The sequence below is a fragment of the Haliotis asinina genome, chromosome 6 (genome assembly GCF_037392515.1).
Source record: "Haliotis asinina isolate JCU_RB_2024 chromosome 6, JCU_Hal_asi_v2, whole genome shotgun sequence".
In the NCBI taxonomy this organism is placed as follows: Eukaryota; Metazoa; Mollusca; class Gastropoda; order Lepetellida; family Haliotidae; genus Haliotis; species Haliotis asinina.
The window spans coordinates 59,789,111-59,814,176 of record NC_090285.1 but is presented as its reverse complement, the minus strand read 5'-3'; the positions used below and the strand labels follow the sequence as shown (position 1 = coordinate 59,814,176).

The following is a 25,066-nucleotide window of genomic DNA, read 5'->3' as shown; positions in this document are numbered from 1 at the left end:
CGGAATTACGGGTAGATCGCGGAAGTCCGAGAATAACTAAAATATTGCTGACATTGTTGCTTGCTGAGTGTATATTTGTTGACTAAAACCTGCCAGCAAAAACAGAAAAGGATTGAACTAGAAGCTATTGCATAATCAGGATTTATAGTGCAAGGTGCATGTAAAAATCAATCGTTTTGCTTAAAAAGAATACTTGTGAGTTTGATAGTTTGATTACAGTAAAGAGAACACAAACATTTCAACATTCCCGAGTAATTTCCTCTAAAAGCTGAGTGGGTTGTACAATTGTGACTGTATCATTAGCATACATTTGTTTCAGCAGTAATGCAGCTGTAGGATATTGTTTGTAAACAAATCTAGTCTGGACCAGACAATCTAGTGATTGTCACTATAACGAATGGTGTTAATCCTTGCCCAAGAAGCTTCATTTTCTCCATTCAGATCTATTTTGATAAATGTCGAAGGTTATCACACAAAATGTAAATATGTTATTGCGATAATAAATAGCGCATGGACGTATAATGAAGTGTACTTTCACAATTACATTTAAACATAAACATTTATTCCCTCAAACTGGAAGCAGGGTGTGATCATTACTTTACGCTCTGCTTTTCATATAGATCACACTCACCTCCGTAGCAGAATGATAAAGATGCCTGTAACGACCAGTATGACAACTACCGCTGCAACGACACCTCCGACCACTGCAGCAACAGGCACTTGTTGTTTGCCTGTTGTTATTACTATTCCGTTGCTCGTGGTGCATCCATGGTTCGTGCAAGAGAATGCATATACACTGAAATGGGGAATACATTGCTACAAAAGGCTCTGTACTAATAATACACAGAAACATTGAACATGTCCTCAGTGCATTTACACAATCTTTAAACCACAAGTTTGTGAATTCGTAAATTTTATATACTTACATAAATGTTTGCCCTGTAGGAAGTTTCCCATTGCAAAAGACATTTTTCGTGTTTCCACTGCAATCCTCATTTCCGAGAGTAAAATGTAACTTTGATTCTCCTGTAAATAAAAAAAACCCCCGAAAAACAAAACAAACAAAAACCAAATAAACCAAAAATCATACGGCGACTAACTCCATTAGTTCCAACTCTATTCACCCTAACCGTAAGAGCATATTATGACGTGGGTATCTCGTATGTAATGCTCTACCCTCATACTCATACCCACTCTCTTTTCCAGCAAGCCAGTCCTGTTTTGTTGCCCTGTAATCCACGTTGAAACTATTTTGACCGGCTGCATTCCAGTTAAGAAATTTGTTATAGTCCGCCGCAGAGGTTGTTGATCGACGTGTCCCTGCATAATTAGTACCATGTACGTATTCAAAAAGAATCGTTTCAACATAAATATCATTTCAACATCATATATATCATTTCAACCTCAAGAGAACCGTGCATTAACATTTGTGTCAGTTTATTCACATTAACAATTTCCGAAAATGTTCAAATTGCTTGCACTGCCATATATGTGGCATATTGCTGAGTGCAGCGAATAAACAACACACAAAGCAAACTGCTTGCGACATAATATACACGCCATTACGGAGTTAGGGAGATAATGAAAACGTCAACACGTGAATACTTCATTTCCTACTCATTCAAGTGGCGCTGATCCGAATAATATATCATTCAAGTGCAAATAAGAAAAGTAATCGCTATGTGAGATTTGAGTGAGTGAGTTAATATCTAACTTTCACGTCGACAATATCTCAGCCATATAGTGACGAAAAGAATTTATACAAACAATAAAAATAAAAACATTTTGAAGAATAAAACCTGTCAACGAAGGACAGTAAAATACACCGGAATCACAGATATGGATATAAAACTAGCAAAGAAGGCTAACACATTCTAATTAAAGCAGCAGATACAACATAAAATACGGGCTACAGATCGCGGAATGCAAAGGTATGCGGAAGGTAAATCAGCATACTATATGAGATTTAAACGTATTTTCCGTCTACAGTATACTCACTAGGTTCTCCACAGCTTCCTCCTTTCTTACACACTATCAACCCAGTGACGTTTACTTGACCATTGGTTCGATCATATAGGCACCGCGGACAGATGTTCAGTGACACCGTTTCCTCTGTTGCACCTCCTTTTCGCACAGATTCCGAAACTAGAGACTGTCGTGGGGCTGCGAAATGGACAGTGATGCTTCATTAGCTTTCCACCTAAGACTCATGCGGAGTTCGTTAAGTCCAAATTTTCATATTCACTTGAAATTTTGTAATTCTCTTTATTTGGCCTTGTAAAATGTCACGTGACTCAGAACTCATTCTGCCCTCAAGATTTTTCATTATATTTGCCGTTAATAAGAATTCTATGAAACTGACCCAGAATAGAATGTTAAAATGTACGAAAATGCTAATATTCTGTTGTCAGAATATTGTCAAAAGCATTCGCGCTGTCATAATTCTTTTACTCTGTATACATATAATCTCAGTTACATTTTTGAAGAGTTGATGAGTACAGTATCATAGCAACGGGTGTCAAGTTAACGGGTATTCCAACATATGTGAAAATTACGCAAAATGGATGATTTTTAGGTACATTCATGTCAGAACATTTGCTGTTGTAATTGCTACTACTTTGCATAATAAGATAAACTTAAATATTATAATTGTATAATGTTTCGAATTTATTATTTTAAACAAAATTCATATTTTTCAATGTTTTTTCTCCTGTTCTTTTTATATTTGGTACATTTACTAAAAGATTTCAATATATCATGGAATATTCCACACACAAAAAATATTTATGTATTCAAGAGGACTGTTTCTTGCATTATTGATTTTTGGACAATGGCGGAATTTGCAATTTCAACCTTCCGGAAAACTCAATGTTTTCAAGAAAAATGAAAAGGAATAGTATGGACCCATTGTGCACGCTGCATATATTCATGCGTTTTGGGCACCTAGATTGCACACACCTAGATTGCACACACCCAGATTGCATACAGATTTTCGAGTACAAAATCCTATCCTATCATTGTTATATTTCTTATACTGAAGAAAAATATAAAAATGATACTTTTCAATAAATATGCGATTATTCTTCAAAATAAACAATAAAACGTGAAAGTGAAGAAGTCTTCAGTGTTGACTTGCTATACTTTAGTCAAAGCATCACAAAGAAAACATGGACACCTTATTTGGTTGGTTAGTTGCTTGCTTGTTTGCTTGCCTGGTTAGTAAGTTGGTACGTTAGTTTAGTTACTACGTTAAATAAACAAAAACACATGACAAAAACACATGGCAACACTCTCAGTGATAACATTCGAGATTGAGGGAAAGTTTCTGTAGTGTCATAAACCAAAAAAAAAGAAAGAAACGTGTTCTGAATATCAAATGACAAAAGTAAACTATGACAAAATGACTCATTGATTCAGGAAGCGTACACGGAAATGAAACGTAGTTGAATGACATATTTTAACAGAAAAATCAACACGTTAAAACTATCCTCAGTGCAGATAATTTAGGAAAAACACTGACCATACTGGGTGTCATAAATGTTCATTGTCCATTTAATATCGTAAGATCGGTGTAAGATCAACGGGCATTGTTGGTCAAGGCAGGGTAGCAATGATTTTTTGTATCAATAACTGGGTACCGTTCTGGCTAAGTGGGGTCTATCATTGCCGTCCATGTAGAGAGGTCTTGTGAGCAGAAGGTGGTTATGAAAATGAGGGATATTAACTGGACGTAAGATGGTATTCTGATATTGTGATATTGTTGACCATTAAAGTTGAATGTCAGAAGAGGCAATTAGCAGTCGGAGGATATACAACTTCAGATTATGATTGATTTCCCTCCAATGCTAGACCTGTATGGATACTTTTAGCGGCAAATCTAGTGTTTTGTTGTCTCCAAACCCACACTCCACCTTCATGGATCCGCAAAAGCACCTGCACTAATCGGACCAATGCATCTGTCTACAGTGCACCAAATTCCAGTTGGATCTGATACGACACCACAGTTGTGTACCAGTTGTCCCGTCTGTCCTGTCTCACAGATGTTATTGTCGGCCTGCCAGATCTTGGGCGATCCCTCACACCAATCGTCTGTCGGTGTTTGTCAATTAAACGGTCTATTATCAAATGGTGAGGACCTGTTCCTCTACCAATAGCTTTCAAAGACATTCCACTATCTTGAAGTCAATAATGTGTCGTCGTTTGGCAGTAGACAGGCGACGTCTTGCCATAACAAAGGTTCATTTACTTTTGATCTAAGAACGTCGATCGAAGTCCTGTACTTTAAACAGGACTCTTCACAGGTTGCAGGGAACGAAGTTCAACAAATTCACGTTTTCTATACTTGATCATATCTATCTTGCGATAATAAGTCTAGGAAAGATCGATGTTGCCAAAACCACCTATGTTTGTGCCCAACAAATCCCTCATACTAACAAATAAGGATATATGAATTTGGTGTTGCGTAACTTTTGTCCAGGCGTATAATTGAATAAGTTAGTATACACATAAGAAACGTCCGTTCAGTTTCTCATACATCCCCGTATAATACAAACACCACTCCCACTCACACAAACAACACATACCTATGCATTAACTAAAACATCAAACGAATCACTCATTCAAACAAACAGCATATGAGCATATATTGACTACAAAACATGCTCACTAATTATTTATTCATTCATTCCATTTCAAATTTGTCATTGCCATACCGTCTTTCATACACTACCATCTCAGTCACTTATGCCTATACATTCACTGTAACACTTATACCACATCTCTCAGCCGTTCATTCACAATAACCATACATACACATCTGGTATTCATTGAAACTCTGCCATCACTGCCTGTTTAGGGATCTCAGTCAAATCTCAGTCAAACAATGTATCTGTACATTCACAGTCAAAACAGCAATTGCACTTACATCACGCATAATACAGTAACTGTAAAAATTGTGAAAACGGAAATGGTTTGTGGTGACTTCATTCTTACCTGTGACGTTCATAATAACGGTAATAATAATTGCATTTATGTAGCGCATCATTCATTAGTAAATGCTCTATGCGCCTAGGATGGAAAATTGACACTTGAACAGATATGTTTTGAGGGCAGTCTTAAAAGATGTTAGGGAGATGTCTGATTGAGTTCAAGCGGCAGCACATTCCATTTCATTGCTGTACTGAGAGCGAGTGACTTGTTTTCAAAATTGTTTTTGATGTTTGGGATTGTCACAAGCATTTGGTTTTGTGATCTCAGTGAGGACGAGGGCTGATACAGGACAATAACTCTGCGAGGTAGTCATTCCGTTGAGACATTTGTACTTGTCATTACAATAGGTTTGTAGTCAGTTCTTGCGGTGATTGGTAGCCAGTGTAAATCTTTTAGCATTGCAGTAGTGTGATCAGGGACGTTAGACTTTGTTATGATTCTTACAGCAGTGCAGTGTTTTGGAGGGCCTGAAGGCGACGTAGCTGATCTTAGAGAGTTTTGTTTTTGATCCAATAAGCAGGAATTCTGTTTTACTTTCATTACATTTCAATAGGTCTTTAGTCATCCATGTCCATGTTGGTCCATCCATGTCCATGTTATCTGCTATTCTTCCCAGTGGAGTGGAGTGTACACAGAGCACAGCACTGATCCTAGCACGGAACCTTGTGGGACGCCACTATTGAGATTTGCTGGCCTTGATGTTTGCTCTCTGTCGTATCTACCTGTGATCGATCTGTTAGGTAGCAACCATCAGAGAGCAATGCCCTTGACTTTCAGGTCATTTCTGTTCTTGACAGCAGTGCGTGATGGTCAATAGTGTCAAAGGCCGCCGAAAGATCTAGAAGAACCATTGCTGATGCATTTCCTGTATCTGCTTCTGTTAGAATGCCATTGGTGACTTTCATGAGTGCATTTCGGTGGAGTGGTTTGGTCGGTATGCAGACTGATGTTTCTCAAACAGGTTGTGTTACTTCAGTTGTTCAGAGAGGCGGGTATACACAACCTTCTCTAACACCCTAGAGACGAATGGGAGATTAGATACAGGCTTGTAGGTTGTAGTTTTTCAGAGTAGGTAGTTTGGTCCAGGTTACCTTTATTCAGGGAGGGTCTCACCAGAGCTTGTTTAAAGGTTTAAGGCAACTCACCTGATGATATCGAGAGATGAATAATGTTGGTTATTGGAAGGACTAAAACTTCCTGGCATGATTTCACAAGTTGAATTGGTATGCGGTCGTGCTCACAACCCTTATCTGACAGAAACGTAGTAATCTTTTTGATTTCATTGCTTGAGAAAAGTTGTGTTCCATCAAAATGACCGGAAATAGCTGACCTATACTCATCACTTGAACTATACTCATCAAAGGACTTGTAACAGAGTTTGGAGGCGAGTCGATGACACTGTTGGGCTCTGCATCCAGCACCTAGTGACAGTCTTCGGTTTCACCTCGTACAATTGAGAGTTTCGAGTATCAGTTTTCAGTCTTGTTGGCCTTTCCTTGTTGACAGAGAGAAACACTACGAAGTGGTCTGACATTTGCAGAGGTCTTCAACAGTCAGTTCTCGAATGAGTTCTTTGTTTTTGTCTCTGTCACGATTACCCAGTCTAGAATAGACATTGTCAGTTTCCTTCCTGTACTAACGTGGACTATACACGCTAGAATATTGAAGGATTGGTCTTTAGAGAACAAACAAATGACCAAAATGATATCATACGACTAGAAAGGTTTACTCAGTTCTTGCTAATCCAATGACATCACTCACTGCTTTAAAAGACACACACGCACGCACCTAGGCACGCACACTCACACAGTGCTGTACTAACAACTTTGGGGCAGAAAAAAACAACACGAAAATAGTCAATAACACATCCGTTTGTACAAAACTACCTGGTTTTGGAAATCACATGCCCAGTGCAGAACACATTTTCGTCAGTTCCCAGTAACAAACACTCACGTTATCGCATACAGGAGCTTAATATTTACAATGACTGATCCTGGATATCAAAGGAATGATTGGAAAACGCTACATTTCAAGTTTGATATTACTACAATTTAAACCATGTTAATTAGATGCAATCGGGACCCCTCACAAGAAATGTGTTCTCACATAAAATCATACTTATACAATTATTACGTAAGGCGTAATTCACGTAATTCATCAAATTATACATATAGGTGAAGTTTGGTGAATTCACATGTGAATTAACACATTACAGGACACATTCCAAAACTATATAAGTTATACGGCACGGAAAGATTTGCTACAGGAAATGGTTTCGTTACTGTTATTAACCAACGATAGGTTTGCTGAGTGTGATAAATAATAACGATATCATTGCATTTAAATCTCAGTGTCCAGTCAACCACCAAGTAAGTAATTCAATACTTACTACCTCCCACTATGTCCACGCTTACACTGTCAACAAGGCCTGCAAACCTTGTGTTGTAGAGACGGACCTAGTCATAGAGAAAACATATAGAATGAGTATGAGGAACGCGAGGACTATTGTCACGAATGACACAAAGGCGCCTTCGAGTCACTCATCTCTCGGATACGGTTCCGGCAGACTATGTAATAAATCATTCATTTGTTCATTACGGTCTGTTTCATCCAAACTGGATGGTTTAGGTCGACGCTGGTGTTGAGTGAGTGGTTTTGCACGCACACGTATGAATCTCCGAATACCGCTGGGACAAAGAATCCTGACCTCTCACTTGACTGTCGGCAGTAAATCATAACACATATAAATCCAGAGGATAAAGTAGTCGGTAGGATCATGCTTGAACAAATACCATAGTAACCCCCATTGAATTATAGTCAGTACCTTACAAAGACAGTCTCTGTCATTTGCCACTGATATATTCAAAATATTTTCGCGCGGCAATTACAATAAAGTGTGAGGGCAGAAACAATTTCAACACTGTTTTCAAATCTGCAAGTCTGATATAATGCATTGTTTGACAATATCGCAATACACTCCAGGCGAATTTGCGCACTGGATACTTCTCGAAAGCTAATGTGGAGATCATGACAAGCCTCATAACGAGAGACGATAGAGCAGGCTGTGTTAGGAAAAGCAAGACTTATGGATCTCAACTTCTTTGTTGTGAATAACACGATATTTATACTTGCTCCTTCATGAAGTCGTTCATCAGGAGCATGCATGCGCTCCGAAAAGCTTAGTGTTATTCACAATAGATAAGTATACATCCATTAATCTCCCTTTTCTTATGCATTCCACTTCTAAATGCTTTTCATGCGAGGCCTAAATTTTGGAAAGACCGTGTTTAATAGACAAGAACAAATATGAGGTTTCCCCGCGCATTTGTTAGAGGAGATAACGTCTGTAAAAATTTGTGCTTGAACAATAGTTAGTTGTCAAGAATTTATTACCGTCAACTGTAAGGAATATATGGTGGACTTTGTTCTGTTTAGAACGTTTAGTTGTCATCTGGAATGTTCCAAAACAATCATAATCTATTCCATTTGACTGCCTTGTACACACAAGTATATACATTTCTGAAGTTAGTGAGAGAGTGAAAGTACATCCGAAATGAACCTCTCACATTGTACCCAGGGGGGGAATCGGACCCGGCTCTTCGGCGTGACGAGCACCGCATAGGCTACCCCCGTCCTATAGTCTTCGGGATGACGTTTGCTGCCAAACGAGGGGGCAAGAACGTACTTCTGCTATCTCTTATTAATTGTAAACCAGCGGGTGTTTGCAGATCATCTTTTTGATTCTAGATATTAAGATTGGGCATGTTTTGGATGCTTGACCACTGATGTGGCTAATCAGTGTTACATTAATAGACCATGTTTCTGTCTTCACCGAGTTTCACTGCTCAGTCAACGTTTGTTTTCAGTGTGGCTGCATGGCAAAAAATGAATGTGTTTTCTTTGGTGAAAATCAACCCATGCATTTTTTTATTTATAGGTACATTGTGTCTCAGGTATTCATATTTACTGGTGGCGTTAACACCGGACAGACGGCAAAGGACAACCAGGTGATAGCATAAGCTAACTTGATTTACAGCAAGGTCAGATCATCTTTTCATTTTCGCGGCTTACAACCTCTTATCTTTATAGCCAAACTGTGATTGTGAATCCGGTTCACTCTTTGGAAGGATTCATGTCTTTTACCGTTACACTGATTGATATTTCCTTACGAACATATTAATCGCATTCATAATGGGTATAATGATATTTTCGTGCCTCGTGTCTCAACTTACCTCGAAGACATACTTGAATTCTGTAGTTACGGTCACCTTCACATTCCACGTGCAGTCGCCATTATTGGTATAGTTCTTATTCCCTCTTACAGGCTCCACGTAAATCGACTGTTGCTGGTAAACAAATATAACGACAGATGGAAACAGATTTGTATTGAGCTCATATGGAAGGATATGACACGCGAACAAGCTTACACTAGCAGATATGATAAATACGTGTTACGTACATAGTATCCCAGACAAATTAATGTGGCGTCAGTCATACTGTCAATCAGCAATGGCCAGTGACTGTCGCAGATATCATTATGCACAGTGTAATAAAACTTTAATAAAGCAGTTTATAACTTTGACTACACGACACCATTTAGAAAGTGGTCAAATGTAACAGATGCTACATTTGGGAATCTAATACTTTTGTTGGGATACGTTCCATCCGGGATTCGAACCCACACCAATCAGAGTCAGGCACTTAATCGCCAACACACAGTCATTCGCCTAATCCGTCCAACCACCGCGATTTCAAGGATGGGACTTGAACCAACAAAAGTCCTAGAATCTGTACTTAACTAAGAAAGAGTAACCCCAGATATAACATATGTTATGAGCTTGTAACTTGATTGCAGCGTAAGTATAATTATTTTTACCCTCTTAGTAATACGGATAAAAATGAACGAGTTTATTTCCCCGCCGCTTTGAATGAAAAATATTGCAGGTTAAATATTACCATGCTTAAATAACTTCAAACATGTCTTTGGTTTATATAACACATTTAAGACTAAAATGTGTTAAGGGAATATATGTGTTTACAGATTAAAACAACAACCCCCAAAACTCCATAGTCAGTTATGAACGTGTCGCATTCAGGGTGAAGTTGCTCTATTTAGTCTTACTGTGGTGCTGAATAATTCCAAGCTCTGAAATGAGTCACTGATCGTAGTTAGAAATAATGCTAAGTGCAACAATCACTGCCAAAGAGAAGTGCTCAGATAATTCAACTTACGTTTGTGAAATAATTCAGATTGGCGTTAACTATCTCTCCATTTCTACCATCCTTCTGATTGGGACACTTCCACGACACTTGTACCTCGTTGAACACACCAAGAACCTTCACGACTTTCAGTCCCAACACATGCGTCGGCCCTGGGGATATATTCAGAACATCTTTGAGACTATTGAAAAAACGAATAGAAACTAAAAGAGGAAGCAAACAATCTTTCACACATACACACACACACACACACACACACACACACACACACACACACACACACACACACACACACACACACACACACACTTTAATATTAAGACATACAATTCGCTCACCATGTATAGTAAAATAGTATAGTAAAGTATCTTTTCGCCCTGAACTATATTATGGTTAAAGCACGAGGACGCTTGAGCTTGAATCAAAAGTTCAGTGCGAAAGTTTCCGAGATGACAAGTTATCCTTTCTAACGATATTTCTATTAATCTAAGGCAGAAAACAAACGTGTCGGTGACCTAAATTCCGATCCTCGCGCGGGGTTAACTGCCACCATACGTTAAGACGAAAGTTACTAGAAAAACAAATGATAAACAGTTTGGTGACGGTATACGTTCGGGTGCTATAACTTCTCCATAATTATTTTAATTACATCCGTGATTAACGTAAACCACATGGGGCAATATTAACGTCGCAGTTCTAAGATCAACGTAAGATTAGTAGAAGTACATCCAGATGAAGCTGACCAGTCAAGCGACATTCCACGATTGCATTGCACGATTGTAGGAGTGAATTTAGTTTTATACTGCACTCATCAATACTCCAACTATATGGTTGCTGTCTGTAAATAGTTGAGCCTGGACCAGACAATCGTGTGGCCAACAGCATGTGTATCTATCTGCGCAATCCGGAACCGATGACATATGTCAACCAAGTCAGTGATCCTGACCACCCGATCCCGTTAGTAGCGTCTCATGACAAGCATAGTCTCCTTTTGTGGCAAGCATGGGTTGCTGAAGACCTATTCTACCCCGGACCTTCACGGGTCAGTTTACTGTAGAAGGCTGTAAGAGGCGATGACAAATGACGTGCATCGCAACGTCGGTTACATTATGATGTAGTGCAAAAGGATTCGAAGCAACATCGAAGCAACTTAGAAGCATCATCTAGTATCTCTCTTTGTCTTTGAGAGAGAGAGAGAGAGAGAGAGAGAGAGAGAGAGAGAGAGAGAGAGAGAGAGAGAGATTTCGTATGTATTTAATTACAGTCAGACATTGTGAACTCAGACATTTCGTGAAGTGACTAAAAACACAAAACATTTTGTGTAATGGGTAAGAGTATCGGCCATTTCGCGTCATTTTGTGTAACAGCAGTGTGTGTCTAATCTTATGTATAAATATCAAATGAAATAGATCCCGCTAATCAGTAAATATTAATGATCTTTGTCTTCGTACCTGATTCCATCGTCCTCTCAGGGCCGCTCCTGACAATGGCTGAAGCACCTTCGCTTGTTTGAGCTACTATATCAAACTTGTAAAACCAATAGCTGGACAAATTTGTAATCGTATACGTGTTGGTTTCCCACCCTGAAACATAATTTCACATTATTATCCTGTATTACAAGATCATGTATCACAATATTTCAACAAACAAGTGAAGGGACAAATGTTCTACAGGAGAATGTTGCCTCTATTACATCTTTGACATTGTGTCATACAAAAATAATGTTTTACATTTTAAACATTTAAATGAATTTTCTACTTATTATGGATTTAATCTCAACATTACTGCACTTGGCTCTCCATAATATGTCTTTAAGCTATAACAAAAAAATGTTTTAATCGTCCAAAAACTGGCCGTAATCATGAAATTTGGGGATCTAGTCATCTAGATCTGAGTGCATACACGCAATCTTTTTCATGGGAACAACAATGGCACCATGTCAGGAAGACGAGTATTCTCTTGACGTCAAAATATTATCAAAAGGGGTTTAAAAGTGTTTCTGACAAGCATTTATGAGAAATTATGCATTTTAAAACATCCTTAAAAGTAATTACAACAAGGAAAATATGAATGTAGTGTCTAGAGATGTGTCTCAGATTCCATATTTTACTGACCTGTTCGTTCACCTGAAGTCTGAAGGGACGCAGAGCGATCTGTTTATGTTACATGATAATGAGGCTCACCTGTAGCTGCACTAATCAACAACAAAAGATATGTCACTTTGGCTGAACCTGTATATGGAATAACCCTGGCTATGGTGCACAGCTTTTACATTCTTCGATGCCCTGTAAGGTGGAGCTTCGCGCAGCGTAACGAGAATAGCGCGGAAGAAAGGCAAAACCTGTAGAAATTGCAGTCCCCATAACATGCAAATTTCCGCGGAGGAACATCCGATCTATACCTAAATTTTTGATAACGTTAACCGGTGGCTAGTAAGTGCATGAAGTACTACCTGCAGTTGCAAAGTCTTTTCATTGTAGTTTGTAAGCTTGAACCGCCTGTGTGACTACGACAAATAGAACGGGTAATGCAAATAAGCACTTTGTACAGCAATTTGATCACTTGGCTGTTTACAAGACGCCAAGGCACAATCTTCTAATTGAAAGAAACTTGTAATTTGTTTGTGTGCCGTTATATTTATATGTACATACGCAATTTCGACCAGTCACATTTAATGGAGATGATTTGCTGCGATACGTAGCTGTCTTAGCAACCGGGATTCCGAGGGAAACCTCAGTATGTCGGTATCACGTAAATCAATAAATGGAACACTGCTTGAAGACAGATTGATATGTTTAAGATAAATACTTCTGTATCTGATTCTAAGACCGTAAACCACCTCTGTGGTGCGTAACTACAGAATGATCCCTTGAAGAATCTCTTCACGCTTGTAGGGGAAGTGGAATAGTCTAGTGGCTAATACGTTCGGTCGTCAAGCGAAAGATCCGGATTGATCCAACACGCTGGAACATTGTGTGAAGCCAGTTTTGAGCCACTGGGTGATCTTGCTGAACATTGCAAAGCGGCGGAAAAGTAAACTTCCTTCACACTTGTAACGTCCCTTTCTGTTACACCAGTACAACAACGGATTTTTCTTTGATAATACAACAAAATGGGAGTAAAATTATCTCTCTATCATACAATTTAATTCTGATGTAAATGGCAGTTTTGGGCGAGTTGTCATTAACTAAATTGCAGAAAGCATGTCTGGAGGCAAAACACGAGGATAAGGTCCGTTTATCCTTGAGTGTTAGGCAGATTTGTGAACGAGGAACAGAGTTTCAAAGGAAACGCTGGATCTGTATTCACCACAAGTAATGAGTTTTCAGTATGTATTCATCATTTCTGTGTGTACGGATTATTTACGTTATCTGGCATCGATAAGACTGTAATGTATATGATAATATGTGTAAATAAGACAGATGGCACCAACACACCTGTAATTGGTATTATGTTAAAGGTGTTGTAACCCCCGTTTTCCTGTTTTTCGTACACAGTTATGTCGTATTGAGTCACACCAGGTCGGGGTTGAGGAGGATCCCATGTCAGAGTTATCTCGCTGGATGACTTGCTCTCTGCCGTGAAGTTCGTAGGGTCACCAGCGCCTGAAATTCAGTCGTTATGTATGTAATATATACTGTGGGACTCATATATGATACATCTAATCAAGTTTGCAATATGTTCAAACCGCTATGAAACTGTTACCGAGGTGTGTGTGTGTGTGTGTGTGTGTGTGTGCGTGCGTGCGTGCATGCATGGGTGTGTGGGAGGGTGTTTGTGTGTGTTGATAATGTCTATATAGTCTAAGACAAATTAGGAAGTTTATAGGTAGATAATACTTTTAAAATTTCACTTAGGCTTTAGGTAAAGTAGATTGCTGTATAACTAGAAGGTATATATTCTGAGGAACAAAAGGAATGTCGCACAGATAGCGGTTTCTAAAAGCACACACTTTTTTTCACTCTAAATTGCAAACAAAACGGAGGATTGCGTTCAAACTTGACAATATCATTATGGTTAACACATTATCGGGAATCACATATAGAATCCACACTAACAAAATCCCCCAAAATGGTACTATTTTGATACCCTAAAGTCAGTATATTGAGTGTGGATTACATGGGCATGCATCGTCTGTACATGGAATGAATTAACCGGTTGATGAAGGGCATTGGCGAGATGACTGATCGAGTCCAGCCGCAGTTGTCGGCCTTGGTTGGAGGTCATTCAGTCTTCTTTGAATCTCGTCCCAAAGGTGTTTCTTTGGACTTCAATTTAAACTGAGTGCAGGGTTTAGATGTCAGGTTGTCTTGACAAAGAGACAAATATTACTCTGGCAGTGTAGGCACGAGTGTTGTTTGCTGGAAGATATGCTTTCTGTAACGTCCAAAATATTAACTTGGTCAATATAGCTCATCCTGCACCAACATTCTGGAACACCACGGTGTCAGATTACTGGTTCAGACCGATTACACCCCACACCATGATGCTTGGACCATCCCACGAGTCTCCTTCAACAATACATAGATTGAAAAACAGTTCCCCCGTGCCTTCATTTATATTTCCACTCTGCCATCGACTGTTGAATCACAAAATCAGCTTTCATGAGATAAAAACACAGTTTTCCATTGTAGATAACGTCAATTTCGATAATGAGGTGCCCATTGCAGTCCGTTTGGGCGGTGAAGAGCGTTGTGGTCTGTAACAGTAGAGGTTTCTTCCACGCAAACGTCGACGCACTGTATCGACACCGAGTCGCAATGTTGTGGCGTGAGTCCCAATGGTTTGGCGTGCTGTTTCCATTGCTGTGGGGAGGCGTTCCTGCAGATGGTTGCGCACAATCTGTCGGTCTTTACATTGTGGCATACTGAAGGTCACCCACGACGTGGGAGGTCTTGGATACTGTTAGTAACCTGAAAACCCTCTTGCAGTCGGTAGGTCATCTTCACGTGAACATTGATATAATTACCTACCCTCCGTGCATTCTGGAAAACTTACTATCGTCCACATAATTGATTCCTCGGATCTCGTAAGCTATGGCATGATGATTGTGTCAAAACAATAAAACATTTTATTGGTAGCGTTGTTACGGCATGCGCGTGCATTTTCATTTTCACGAACCTTTTACCATGTCTACCTTTTGGAATTTGCCGGATCAGTATATATGCTTAATCATCAGAAAACATGCTGATGTTGGTAATACCCGTCAGTTTGGATTGAAACATATGATAACAAAACAGTACAATCATACTATAATCACCATCTTGTTACATCAAAACCTGGCATTTGGTTTTGAAATGCAAAGTTTCTTTTGTGGTTATATATTATTACACTATTTGTCTCACCTTCCATGGAGGTGTTTATGTTAACTTGGCCGGGTCTTCCGCGTCCTTTTTCATTGACAGCTACTACGTCAATGGAATACGCTGTATCTGGGTTCAGGCCTGTTATGTTGTACTGTATGACGTGGGCGGTGTTTTCAATGTCAGCTTGGGTTATCGCCACAGTCATGTTTGTTTGACATTCGATCGCCGTCTCTGTCTGCGAAAACGACAATACCTACACAACTGACATATCAGAATTTAGCTGAGACCGTGTGTGCTGTCAACGTTGTAGAATCCGATGTATGTTTGTTTATGGTTTGAGCAATGAAGAATGAAGGAAAACAATCATTATTGGAACTGTGCATGCATTTCACACTAAATACTCACATTTGGGATATCGAAAGAAATAAAAAAGGGAAGGAAGGGGGTACATATTCTGTGGAGGTTGATGTTCACAGAGATCATTCTACAAAGAATGATGCGTGATAGAGTGGTCTAAGATCATTGGTGGAAAGACGTCACACATATCTTACAGGCCTTTCCTTTTAACTACTGACACAGGCATGATGACACCACCTTTGCATCACTGGTATGGCCATTCATTTTGTCGCTCTACTCTATGATGTCTTCACTAAGCAGAACACATTATTTGATAAGGCAATGTGTATTATTTGAAACACGCATGTGTTGTTTGAAGTGTGGAACATTTATTTATCATGTGATGGGCGGATCTAAATAAAGTAGAAATCAACAGATATTTGTACTTACAACGTTTACCATATCTCTGTTACATTCAGTGCAGTTGATAATAGTCCGTTTTACACAGACTGGGTGAGTCCTCACGTCGACAATGTATTCATAGATATAGCCGTTCGGTTTGAGTGGTCTGTTCCATTCCACGGCGACAGAACGGGACGTGTTGTCGAACAACTTCAGATTGTTAACTTTTTCGGCACCTGTGGGCAAAATTAGTACTGTTTCTGTGGAAATCTATGATTTACTTTATGTAAGTCTAGAACAGTATAAAACTGTTCGGCGATATCATGATATTGTTACAGATGTCGTATGATTTCGATATGCTTATCGTACTGTTTATAAACAAATCTTATTGCTTCTGCTCTTATCGTACTTTTTTTGAACAAATGTATTTGGCATTTCACCAAATGGTAACTACCACATCCACATATACATTTAATTGTGTAATTTTGAAGATCTGATACTCACGAGCTGCCAGAACATGTATCACAGTAGTATAGGGTGAACTCTCGATGTTCCCACTCTGTGTTACTATGTTCAGGTCGTACGATACAGTTGAGACAACACCAGTGAAGACGACAGAGATGAGGCCCTGCCCAGTGTTGGCAGGTTGATGTTGTTGGCTGTATCGATCTCCATCCCGCCCTCTGAGTGACACAAGATACCTGTCTGCATCCCCTGCAGCCTTGGGGAACACAATGGTGATGTTTGGAGCGGCCCTGTAGGTTTGCATGTCCAGGCCCAATACAGAAGCCGGGGCTGTAATGACGACAGTGTTCTTGTGATGACATTTGTGTCATCAGTCACTTGATAGGTAATAACTAAATCTTGATGTGATGATGTCAGTATTATAGATCTATGATCACTATATGATTTCACCATATATGACCATATCTTTAGAAACGTTATATTGTAACTCTTTTGAGCATTTAGTCTCCTCCTAGAGTTTACCACCGACCCGCCCACTACATGTCTATGCAGTCCATATGTTTACCGTTCTACTCCTTATGTACCGTTTCCCGCTGGTGACACGGATATCACATTTAAAACAGTTCCATTATGACGTCAGACACAGAGATCGAAGGGCAGGTAACTCTAACGTGTTAAAAACGGACGCAGGAAATACTGTATTTGTCGTTGTGTTTTGCAATCGTCTGCTGTCCACTATCAGCGTCCTACTTGTAATGAAACAAGTGACAAAGACTGTATATAATGGGTGAAGTCTCTAAAATCACGAGTAACTCTGACGGAATAGCGGGACATAAAGAAAGCTTTCTACACTTTGAGTCAGTTTTGAAACGACTGCCTGATCCAGCACTTTTTGAATATGTTATGACCTGTCCGAATTATGGTGCAAAAGATTTTTAAATAAGGTTCGGTGTTTAGAATAGATGCATGACTGCAGTTTTCGTTATGTTTTTGGCATGATGTAATCTATCAAAATACACAGTCCTCAAGACACAGTGTTAGCTGCTTAATGTAAAATCATAACATGGTTACTGGCGTTCACCTTTATCCATATGTACACAATTTGTGAGGTGAGGTCATATTGAAATACTTGTAGTTACTGTGTATAGAATACATACATGCACTAACCGACACTCTTGTAAGGTCCAGTGTAGTGTCATAACCTCATCAGCCATATAAGAAGACTATATTTATGTTGAGAAATTAAAACTGCCATCTTGATTTTATTCAAATACTCATTTACCGAATAGAATAATAAAAAATTTGGTTGGTGGATTTTACTCTCCACAAAACCAGTAAACAGACTGTCGTATCATTGGGGTGTCTGGGTAAGACTTGGTCCTGAATACCGATTTACAGTGCTGGGCAACAAACACGTCTCCCTTTGTAATTTACATGCACATCTAATTAACAGGCTTATGCCGATTTTGCTGATCCATTCGCGAACTACATACATTCACAGATTCAATAAACTGTGTAGACTGTATGAACATCAGTGAGTGGGTGAGGAGCGATTTAACATCATATCGGCAATATATCAGCCTTATCGTGACTAATTCAAGTTGTAGATCAAACCTTAATTATAAACATCTGTAAACGAAGGACAATAAAACAACTATATTATCACATATAAATATGTAAAACTAGTAATACATCTAAAACAGTTTAACTATAGAAGACAATATGAAACCAGCCTGTAGATCGCCAATATGTGACTGTCGATCATCATAGTGTGAACATGAGAACACTGTGTGGTATGTCAACAGTGTAACTGGTTTTGCTCATCCAAAACTGCTCTAACATTATCTATATTCTAACCCACACTTCAAAATCAAGATTATCGTTTCGAGTTGAAAAGAATACATCTCTTCTGAAAGTACATACAGTTTAGGATGACATGGTGATAGTAATTATTAGCAAATTATTACATTTTGTACATTCTGTTGATATTCTGGTACCTGCAATGTGCAGACCTGTGCCAGTTACAATCGGACACCTGACTTGACGGACAATATTCATAGACATACATGTAAATTCAGTGTGGCATCAAAAGGTTTCAATGTTATAATTTTTGTAAGATCCAAGTAAACTTTTGCTCATCTGTGAGGAATCATCTTACATACAATTATATGTTTCTGTTTAATTTTGCTTTGCTTATTTATAGAATGGCAACAATTTAATCAACTTATGTACAGTGCCGTGAACTATAAAATTCGGCCTATGGGATTGTGCATTGTGGAACTATACGTAAGTTGATAAACGTAATATCATTAGTTAAATAGTGGTCGGAAAAGTAAACTGCAATTGTATACACACAGCAGAGTTGATTCCACATTTGCCTGTCAAAGTTTACAAAGATCCATCATAAATTCATTTCATGAAAATTATTTATGCTACACTGAAATAAGCACATGGAAATTACATCAAGTGGCCGAAAATAACTGGCACGAGTCTGCAGATATCGCTTGATCTCACACATGCGACAGTTACGGTGGGAGACAGTTGGCACAAGGATAAATAAATGAACCCTATATCGTTATGTAACTAAAGCTTCTTTTTCCGTTCGGCAAATTACATTCGGTGTCTTTCTCACTTTGTGAATGAGAAGAAAATCCGTCTTGTGGTTTTGATCGGCCTGAGATATTTTTAAGACATTGCTTTTGTACATGCTTTGTAATGGCAAATGCCTTCCTTATAAAACCAGTTTCATACTTGTGCCAGATTCAAGTCATTCCGTGCGTAAGTGGGCTTTTTGATAAAGACTGAATAAGAACAAGAGGATTGTGTTTGTTGGATCTACTGTTGAGATCATTGCTTGACAGTTATTGTGGCAGTGAATATGATACTTTTGTTTCGTTGTGGTCAATTGTCACTTACATTTTATGCTGGTGTAAATACACTCCGTTAATTACGGCATCATTGTCAACCAAATGCAAACGAACAGAAGAACGCTAAAGTGTCCAGTACATACTTGTTCGGTTTGGAGCTGCAGATAGGGTATCAGTCATCTCATCTCGTCCTTGTAGGTAGGTAACCCTTGTCTTCACGGTCACATTGTACAGTCTCCCTGGCGTCAGACCTGTGATGGGCGTGGTCATGATGTCTCTCCCGACACTGATTGGATTAATGTCCTTAGGTGTGAACGAGACCAAGTACCCCATAACGACGTTGTTAGATGGAGCTGTCCAGGTTACTGTCATAGTAGTTTTGTACGTCGGCCGTCACAGTGGTAGGCTTGAGTTGGTTGACTGAATTGACACGAACAGAAACGAAACACATCAATACAGGAAACATCTTTCATGAATGAGAACTTGGTGGATTCCATCACTGTATATTAGGCAGGGAGAGACTGTGAGACGAGCATATTTTCAACATTGTCACACCAAGTGATGGAGGTGAGAAATGCAAATGTCTGACTGATTTCACACATGATAGACAATATCTAATACAAAGTATCCCATTCTTATCAGCATCGGTAACATTTCTAGTGCCCATATCATGCCGATATATGCTTGTGTAATGGAAACATTCAAGCAATTTGTGTAGCTGTTACAACAGTAACATATGCAGTTAGTGAGGTTTGAGAAATGGACTTATTGCGGAAATATCGCTATTACATGTTGTTTCCACAACAAAAAAGTCGTTATTACGCAATTCGATCACTGTGAGGGTGAATGAAAAATATTCACACTGCTCTAGTATTGTAGACTGACGATGTCACAATGTCTGGAGTCGTGATTATTATGCGTGTTTATCGTATCATTTACTTTTAGATGTTCCGACGGGGGTCGATTGAATATTGTTACTTCATATATAACTTAGCCATGTTCGTCCAGAAAACTGCAATATAAGTTGATGAAAGTACTGAGTGACATCGGTCGATTTTCGACTAAGAGAGAAACATCCGATCATGGACAATAAAATGACCGAAATATGCTGAAGGTAGCTCCTGGCATGGCATACCCATTTCGGGACCATGACGCTAAAGGGTTTGACGAATGTACATGAAGATAATAATTCGTCCTGAGGTTAACATGGAGGGCTAACTACCCCATAAGACCTGAATGGACGGTGGACAAGCATTTATCATACCTAGCTGCATATTGCAGGTGCAACATACACATACATGCTCTCATCAGATTCGGTCAGAATACTACTGTGCCGAATTAGAAATGAGCCAGTCAGAATCCGAAATTCACGTGTAAGGCTCCATAGACATCCATATAAACCACTTACTGCTGACACAGGCTGTACTTCGGTAGAATCACGGATCACAGCGACATCTACCGCTGTAACAGTTGGCACTGGCATCGTAACACAGACCTTGTTGTGTGCAGGCTTCGTTGTAGCCAATCCCTGAAAACATTGAGTGTAAGTCTGCAGAGATAGCCGGTAATATGGCGTAATAGTGATGAAAGAATAGAAAAGATATTTTCGTTATGAATGTGACATTGATGAAGTATATATCAACGTTTCTTGAAGACAAAGGACTCGAGACGTTTGTGAAACCAACACGTAATTAATCAGTTCGTATGGCTTATTAGCAGAATAAAAGTCACATATGTAATCATATACATTGGAACCGACATCCGATACATTGTCTACTGAGGACTTGATTTATTCCCCGCATCTATGCCATGTAAAGATTTTCTACCAACATGGCATTAACATGGCTGAAGTTGACACAATTTCCAGATTTAGTATATACAGCTACTAGTTTGATCACATACTCAAGTTGATGTCCATAGATTTCCGCATTGTGTCTTAACATAGGTGAATTAACTTACCTTGTAGGTATTCCTAATGATCATGGATATAGTTCGTGTCGCTGAAGGTTTATACAGTTTTCAGTAACACGTACTAGAAACATTCAGATAATGCAGCGTTCACGCTTACTGTGTCACGACATAAGCACGTGTTTGTCAGTGGGTGTCTGTAGGTAATGATATCTAGTGACACCCCTAACCTGACACTGACATAAACACATGCAAGAACAAGGTAAGTGTTAACTTTTCACTGTGAACTCTGGTAAAACAACGTCTGAACAGGAGTGGCGTGACAACAACAGCCGCTAAATAAACATTATGTAGTTCCGATCCCTATTCAACACCAGAAGCATTTAGCCCAGGATCAGACCGGGAGGAAAACGAGATAATACATGTTTAAAGCAAAAGCGGACATACTCCAGTGATGCTGTATGTTAGAATGAAATAATGATTGGAATATAAGATGGAAATCGGTGAACTTAGTGTTCTTTTGAACATATTCATATTCATATTCACCAAACGCATAACGGTATACCTCAGTATTGTTGGGTGTACTTGTATTTGTCTCCCTTCATTCTGTTTGTGTGATTTATAAAACTTTACATATAAATTGTAATGTAATGTAATGAATAATTGATATAGTTCAGTGTTACATACATGTTAAGGTACACCACAAAGTAAGACTTTAATACAATATCTTGCTTAAGTCAACATCGTGATGAACTAGTTGCAGGTATAAAATGAAGACTGCAATAGAAATAATTAAATATGAGCGAGGACAACAGATGCCATATGTGCATATGTACACTTGCTCAAAGGTTAAAAAGTTACAGCTACCATAATTAAGCAACTACATATGATGTGAGTTGCAATGCTAAAACATTCACCTGAACCTCTAATTATAAAACAGAACAACAAAAAGAGATCACACCAAAAACACTAAAACTCAGTGTTACAGTTTTGATTTTCTTCAGATGGCTACGTTAACGATTGGTTTTTAAGACGCGTACGTGAATGACATTTCACCAATAAATTGTCGCAAACAGAATTCCGGAAATCAAAAGGATTTCCTATTGACTTTTACGTAATACTGGCACAACTGTCAGGTTGTGAATACAAGAAGCCTTTAAGTCAGTAGTTATGTCTTTGTGGGGTAATACTAGATGATAGAACTACTGGAGTGAGTGAAACCCCTCGGCCCGATTTCCATACCAATGTGCATAGGTTTTGAGTATTTCTGATATGCAAAAAAAGCACATACAAGTCTTGAAGTAATAAACTTAATAACGAATCAAGTTGAGACAATAATGACAGGGAAAAGTGTAACTTAGGTACTTGTTGTAAATGTCTTTGGGTCCGAGGTAATCGTCTGACTCCTGCCGTACTGTGTGATTGTGTGTCGAACTGTGACGGTGTATGTTGTTCCTGGAGACAGGGACCGGATATCGTAGTTCTTCTGGTTTGCAGGAACAGATGGTGGAGATGCTGGAGTTCCTGGAGACCACGTTACTGTATAGGTGGATGTGTACCCTCCGGTGGCATCGGTATTGGTCCAGCTGATGTAAGTATTAGTTGTTCCTGTAGATGGTGGATCTGTGATGACTGGTTTTAGTGGACGAACTGAAAATAATTATGTTTACATCACTGACAAAAATGCCCACACTATCATGACGGACAATGATACACTAATGCTCCAAAGTATGTAAATATATTTCATAGTAAAAAGGCGAATATTACTGAATGTGTCATTATTTTGTATGAATTATGTTTTGAAAAGTACTTGTATATTGGCTAACGGCCATAAACATGAATAAACACACACACATGACTGGACATTCACTTTCAACAATGGTATGAATGATAAATGTATTCTCAGTCCCCTGTCACATATATTATTGCACCTACATCGTCATGAGTATTTTCCTGACTCTTATAATCTCTGATCCCTTGACAGCACGTTTTGCAGGTGCCTCAACCAAAAGACATGGCATTACGAACGTAATTCACCTACAGAGGACCGTCTTTTATTCATTTGGGAATTTTGTCATTGGCGTGTTAAATAAACAAAGATGTGAAAGCAACATAAAGAAATGTTATAAAGATGAAATACACGTTTATCCCCCAAAAAGTCCAATTTAAGGAAATATTGTAAAAGGATACCCGGTGTTGTCTATCCTTATAAACGGGTAACATTTTTTTATATCACATGGATGCATCCCTAAAACCTGAAAACCCAACAACACTCACAGGGTCATCCATATATCTGTGGCCTATTTTGAATACTCCCACAGATGTCTTTTACTATTATACTGTACTATTATTCACATACGACAACATTCATGCACAAAGAATTCACTGAACATGGCTGCTTCATCGATAACATAACATAATATAACATCCTCTTACTGCATTTAGCATCACACTATTTTAACAGGCCTACTAAGACGCATGCGCCGTCAAGCATACAGCATTACAAAGATGCACTGCATTTAAAAAAAACAAACGAAACTGCAGTAGATAATGTTAAAACAGACGCCAAAACACACACAAATATAGCGTGCATGCAAATGTAGTAAAATATTTAAAGAGCATTAACTTCTACGAGTAGTGATATAGATATAATCTAAAGAAAACATGACAAATCTTCTCATCTCATTGTTCTCATCGTTCTTGCGTCAAATCTTCAAACAAAAGGCGTCAGTGCAAAAGTATCCTTAGAGGTCCTGATTATTCTCAGACACGGATTCCATTTGATGTACAGTAAAAAATAGCTGTCAAACATTATGAGTGTACCGCTGAAAACAAGTAATGACATCAAGTACTTATTGACCCTCACATTAGCACTCGTCATTCACATAATGTTCCTGCAATGGTATGTTTTTATTAGAGGTGGGTATTGCAGAAAATGTTCATATTGCGATATATTGCAGTGTAAAAGCATATACGGAAATATGTATTGCAATATATTGCAAGAATATTTTAAGGAAAAACAACTGCTTCTGATCGATACATGCTTGATTTGTAAAGTAAAAACACAAAACAATCACCAAGCTTGATCAAGCTTTAACAAAACCTTTGATTCATGACAAAATATTATATACATGTAAATAATATTTGACACAAATGTAACAGGAAAAAGAACAATTTAATATCAACACAGTGGTTACGTATTTGAACTAGTTTCTGTACTCTCACGAAAGCCCCGAGAATTTAGATAGCAACTTGATCTATCAGATATCAATGGTCATTAATTGATAGAAGTGTCTATTTTACAACAAACGCATAACAAAAACGGAAATTTCCGAAGATTTCCGAGTGTTACGAATTTTTCCGAATGCATGTCAGAATACCGCTTTTCCCTCAGCGTACCGCAATGCGTATCGTTTTCGCGTCTGGACCGGTAAATACAGGTACACCGGTTATATTGCACTTCCTTATCATTTATAGCCATGCAGCACCATTGTCATCCTTCTACGCTGGCCTGTAAACAAACCAGACAATCAAGTGATCGATGTTGTCTAGAAATGTTGATATCCCGATACA

At 38.7% G+C, this 25,066-nt stretch overlaps 1 pseudogene; it reads right to left on the bottom strand.

The window, feature by feature from the left end:
• The window catches only part of LOC137287983 (tenascin-N-like), a 44,595-nt pseudogene that overhangs the window by 2,271 nt on the left and 17,258 nt on the right, over window positions 1-25,066 (bottom strand).